Consider the following 6,000-nt stretch of genomic DNA (forward strand, 5'->3'; position numbering starts at 1 on the left):
GACTCAGGCTGGTCTTCCCCAGCCACACCGGGAGAATCGCTGCGGTGAAACCAGAGTGCAGAGAAGAAAAGAGGCCTGACCAACACTGGTAGTTTCCTGTCTCTGCTCTCAGAATCACCCAGCCTCCATGAGGAGCATTCCTTGGTTCTGGCAACTTCCTCCAACTGTCTCTGAGCTCCCTGACGTTTGAGATGCCCAGGACAAGAGCAAAAGTGGAGGCCCAGTGCCCTGTGCCTATTACTGACAGGTTATTAGTCAAAATAAGCTGTTAGGTAAGACATGTGTTATTCTTCTACCTTGATAAATGAATCTTCTTCCTCATCTGGAAGGCCAGGTTTGACTTTAGGAATCTAAGGGCCCCCAGGTGGCTCAGTCGGTTAAGCTTCCAACTTCGGCTCAGGTCATGGTCTCGTGGTTCGTGAGTTCAAGCCCCACGTCGGGCTCTGTGCTGACAGCTCGGAGCCTGGAGCCTGCTTCGGATTCTCCCTCTCTCTGCCCCTCCCCCACTCATGCTCTGTATCTCTCTGTCAAAAATAAATAAATGTGAAAAAAAATTTTTTAAAAAGAATAAACATTTAAAAAATTAAAAAAAAGAGAATTCTCAAGAGTTGCCTATCAGAACATGCAGGGCAGAGAGCTGGGCTTCAGCCCAACCCCAGCTCTTTGTCTCGCGTGTGAGATGCACGTCCCACATGTCCAAGCCCTGTCTGTGCCCACATCCCCACCACCCACACATCCTGGCTCTGTTACCCACGGGAGAATGAACCCAGGGAGAGAGGGCCACACAGACCCGGGGTTGGCTCAGGGCGCCAGGTACCCAAGATGAACTCTGGAAGGTCAGGACGAAGGTCCCATCTTGGCCCTGGGGCTCCTTGTCCAGTAGACAGGGGCCTGGCTCCAGAGCAGGTCCCAGCCGCAACCCCCCCCCCCCCCGGGGCCTCAGGCCAAGACAGCCTCAGGGGTGGCAATGTGGGCTCCTCCTCCCTGGATGACCCAGTGCTCAGCGGTGATCACGCCCCACTCCTCAAAGGCCCGGCCTCTCTCCTGCACTCCCAGAGGCCCCTCAGCGTGGCCGTGTCCTCATCAGGCCCTGGGCTCCCGTCTGCTACTGAAGCTCATTCCCACAGGTGGGATCCTCAGCTCTTTCTGAGAAAAAAATGGATGTGGGGCCCAGGAGGCTCTGGGGACCCTCTGGGGGCTTTAGGGCGTCTCTAGGAGCGGTGACAGTTGGGCAGGACAATTGAGTGTCCATCCAGCTCTGCCCCCCACCCTAGGAGGCTTTCAGAGGCCCCTTAAAGAGGCCAGATCTGCTATGAGCCTTGGGTGTGCTCAGGGGTCTTGGCCTCGCTAACAGTGGGACACGGGCCTCACCCCGGGCCGGGTGGGTGCTTGGGCAGGGTGGGAGGTGAAGGCCCTGGGTTATCAAAAGCTCCCGGGACAGGCCTGCTGAAGCTACACTGGTTGGTTTGGGGCACCCACAGCCGTGCAAGGGCTTTCTCGAATCTCAGGGAGCCTGACGGGACGGAGATGGCAGCAATCCAGGGCTGAGCAGGGGAGGGGGCCGAGGAGGAACTGCAGCTCAGGCCGAAGGCGTGGGCTGTGCCATGGCCACCGGCTGGGCAGGGAGCAGAGCCTCTGGGCAGGCCGGGACCTGCGGCAGCCCTCATCCATTTCCCCGGCCGGGGTGCACAGGAGGGGAGGGCCGTTGAGGTGCAGCTTCCTGGGCCCCACACCACCGTTTCTGAATCGGTGGGGCTGGAAATCTGAATTTTAACAAGTCTTCCAGAAGATTCAAATGTACGCTAAAAGTGTGAGAAGCACAACTTGGAAATATTTTTTCATTCATCCAACCGTCAGGTATTGATTGACAAAGCGTAAATAGGAGACTCTTGTCTCCTGTGGCTGAAAAACAACCAGCTCTCCCCAGGCAGATTCCCTCCCTCCTGGAGCCTCCACTGCAATTTCACCTCCTCAAGGGCGCCCTTCCCAAAATGGCTGCCACCTCCAAGCCCTCTCCACCGCATCCCGTCATTTAGCTCTTTCTTGGCCTTTACCACAGGCAGCAACTAGCTCATTTGTGTATTTTACTCATTGCTGTATCTCCCTCTCAGGAATATAAGGCCCCCACCCCCAAGGCGAGGGCCTGATGTATCAAGATCACCCCTCTCTCCCCAGCGATGCTGGCATTTAACGGGTTCGATGAATATTTGTGGAATGATGAATGAGGCCACCACGACTCGGTGATTCATTGTCGCTTCCCGTAATGAGACAATGGGACGGGTGCCCGCTGGAGAAAGACGGCATTTGAAACGAGGAGAGGTGGAGATGGCAGAAGCCTCGCGTCCTCAAGACCCAGCATGGCTGGCTGCCAGAGCCGCTCTCTGGGGACACGCGGTCATGAAAGGCAGAGAGGAGGAGAGGCCGAGAGAGCTCACAAACAGGGCGTCCCCCCTCGTGAGGAAGGATTCAGGGCTCAACACGCTTCCTGGGGTCGGGTCTGTACAGGTAGGAGGAAGAGGCCCCAGTCGGCTCCCAGGCTGGGCCAGCCCAAGGCCTGGCAGGAACCTTCCCTTCAGAGCCTGCCTGTATGTACTTGCTCCTCTGGCACGCCTTGAATTATTTTTTGGCTGCCTTGTTAGAAGATTAAGCTTTCTTTTAAAAAGACGGAAAACAAGAGAGAGAGAGAGAGAGAGAAGAAAAAACCTCCAGCAAAGGCTTGACTAGAGTTGACCCCTGAGGAGGGGGCGGCAGTAACTGATGGGCGCTACATTTGTCTAATTAATCTTCTTGTCAACAAAGTTGTTCTTTGCTGGTGCCAGCCCCTGACATCACCCCGCAAGCCTGCCACACTGGTTCGTAACCAACTACAACGGCCGCCTCTGACCCGGCCCCAAGCTCACCAACCACTCCCCAAGACACCGTCTGGCCTGGACCCCAAGGATGAGAACAGAGGTTCCGTACCCGCGAGCTGAGGGGGTTTAGGAATCACAAACCCGGAAGGCTCGGGGGACCTCCAGGCCTTAAGGAGCCTGGTTCCCAAATACAACTCAGATCCTGAGCTTTTTCTTCAAGGTTCAGTTCTGAGGGGTTCAATTCCACAGGGCAGATCACTGTTGTCTCACGGCTGGGTTGCCACGGGGGGCAAAGTTGCAAAATCAAGTGCCTTCAGGGCCCAGGCAGGGGTGCGAGTATGACCAGGCTTTAGGAACTGGGGGGGCGGGGGTGCAGTGCACTGTGGGCAAAGGTTGGAGACCAGCCCTGCAGGCAAGAGTCAAGTTTGCGGAATGCGCGGGTTATGGGTTAAAGTGCGCCCCCTGGTGGCCATCTCCTGCCTCTATAAGAGCCTCTTCACAGATGTCTTCTCCCGGGCTTCCGGGACCATTGCATGTGACATGCACCCACTCCCCCACCTCAGTTTTGTGGCCAGAATCCCCCTCTTGATTTCCTGCAAAGGATTCAGCACCATCCACACTCACCCTGTTTATTTACCTATTATCTGCTCACCCGCCAGCTTCTTAACCAAAAGCCGCACATGGGTAAAATCCAGGGGCTCCGGGAACTCGGATGAGGAAGCATTTACATCTCTGTTTTCAACTTAACATTTCTTCAATTATGAATACAGGCAACATGTCCCAGCGTATTAGCAGTGCTGGTGACTTTGTCACTAACGGGAATCACAGCTATTTTCCCATCACGTTACAGTTGGTGCAATTGACTTGAAATCTCACTCGTGCTCTTCACTATATGAAATGACGGCCGTTAGCACTCTGGTCTGTAGACCTTGTTACATCATATATTGACAAAGAACACGACTATTTCACAATTAAAAAAAATACTTTGGTGACTGTGTTTTAGGATGATTGGTTGCTTTGTGATTCTGTGTATCTTTCCTTATGCGTTCTCAAATGTTTTGAGAAGGAGCCGAGGGGCCTCCGCTGACCGGTAAAGGGCCCGCCACATTCTAAGCCAACCCTGGGGTCCTCTTTTGTACCATCGGCATGCACTTTGGGTCCTGGCACATGGGAAGTGCTCACGACATTTTTGCTGGCTGACGTAATGAACCGTAAAACGAATGAATGATTAGTGGGGTGGGCCTTAATACGACCTTGCCCGTTTCGAAGAGCCACATATCCTTGAAAGAGCAGAAGGTTCTCAGGAGCCGTTGCTATCCATGCTCCTTTTTTCAGAAGGAAGAAATCCATTGCCCCACTAGGAGAGGTGGGGGTGCCTTGCTCCCCCCACTGAAGGCTTTGGGACCGACCACAGCGTCTCCGCTGAGCAAGACCCCACCGGGCCGTTCCCCCTGCTGTTACAGCCACACAAGCCGCCAGAGCCCACAGCTGCAGACTAGGGGAGGTTCCCAAAAGGATGAAGTGGTCCTTCCCTAACCTGAATCGCCCGACTAACCTCATCCTGGTCCTGGAGGTTTGAGCGGGAGGTTCTAGCTGCGCTACCCACTCTGGCCACGCGATGGCGCTGTGCGCCCGGCCGCAGAACATCGTGCTTCAAGGTCCCCGTGCTTGCTGCGGACTCCGACCAAGGATTCCAGGGTAGGGCCTCACGGTTAGGTGTCCGCCTCTGAGCAGCCAAGCCCGTAGACCTCCGGGTCTGGAAAGGGTGCTCGCCGAAACCCCTGCTGAGGTTAATCAGCAGCCGGTCAGTTATGCATCAGTTACCCATCAGTTGCTCATCAGATCAGTTACCATCAGTTCCGTGGGGCTGGAGGTCATCCCCGGGGTAGGAGGCGTGGGAACTCAGGGCAGCAGGCACTGGCCTGGCAGGAGGGGCGAGAGGGGCCTGGTTCTCACTGCCCTCGGGGGTGAAGCCCCAGGAGCTGGGCTTAGAGAGCCTCTAAGTTGCCGTGCACACCCCAGGTCCTCAGAGAGGACCGTCTCGTAGAGGCCTTGGCCTGGTCGTGGGAGCCGGGTGGACTTGAGTTCCAGTTCAGTCCCCCCTCCCCTTTGTCTCCCCTTTCTCTTTTGCAAAGTGAGGGTAATAAGGTCCCCACCAGTTGGCAGGATGTGGGAGGCAATGCTAGGAAAGGCTTACTGGGCAGAGTGCCCTGTGCTTGAGTACAAGGGGGACTGATACCATCATCCCTTTGTGGCCTCGGTGTCATCATTCCAAAGAGGTAGAGCCTCCCTGGGTTGTCGAACTGAGTGAAATGCGTGCGGAGAGCTCACACAGTGGTAATAGGACAGTTAACCCTTACGCTGTTCAAGAAAGAGTACCGTGCATGGATACGCGGACGTCAAGGCGGCCAAGATGTCCCCTCTGATGACACAGTCCCCAGGGGCTTAGAAGTCTATGCCAGGGGGATGGGTCCCAGACTGCACCAGGCTCTCTGACTTCTAGCGAGTGCTGGGGCAGTGGGAAAGGAAAACTCAAGAGGGTGGTGACAGTTCATTCCCCAGATCTTTATCAACAGGGAGATTTGTTCTTGGAAAACTGGTTTCTAGTGAGAGGCTCAGCACAAACCCGAGGTGTTTCAGGAAAGTAGTGAGACAGCCTTGCCCCTGCGGCCGGGACCGGTCCTGAGGCCCGTTTCCCTGGGCCGTGTCCCCGGCACACAAGTCCTCTGGGTCTGTCCCTGTGTGTGTAGTCACTGGGGCGTGCAGGCTTGAGCCCGGCCCTCTCTGAGTCAGCCGGGGCCCAGGGTGTCCATAATTAAGAGACACACGTCAAGAATGTAAATTCCTGTGGTTCCCAGCCTCGAAAGGGTTCATTTGGTGCCTCGGGACAATTACAGGCTGAGAGGGTCTGAAAGAGCCAGTGTTACTGTTTAAAGTGTTATCAGTTTAATGAACTGCTTATGAAGTGTTAATGCATGCAAGCGTAAACACAGCATCTGGGCTTGTATTTTATTTGTAGACTTCAAACCTGGTGCTTGGTGTTTTGAAAATGCCAATTAATGGCGTAGAATCGGAATTTCTAACAGGGAGGAAGGAGATTCTTTTGTGATATCTCCCGAAACGATCTCAAAATCTATGTCACACACAA

The sequence above is a fragment of the Panthera pardus genome, unplaced genomic scaffold, assembly GCF_024362965.1.
Source record: "Panthera pardus isolate Hobbes unplaced genomic scaffold, ASM2436296v1 HiC_scaffold_22, whole genome shotgun sequence".
In the NCBI taxonomy this organism is placed as follows: domain Eukaryota; kingdom Metazoa; phylum Chordata; class Mammalia; order Carnivora; family Felidae; genus Panthera; species Panthera pardus.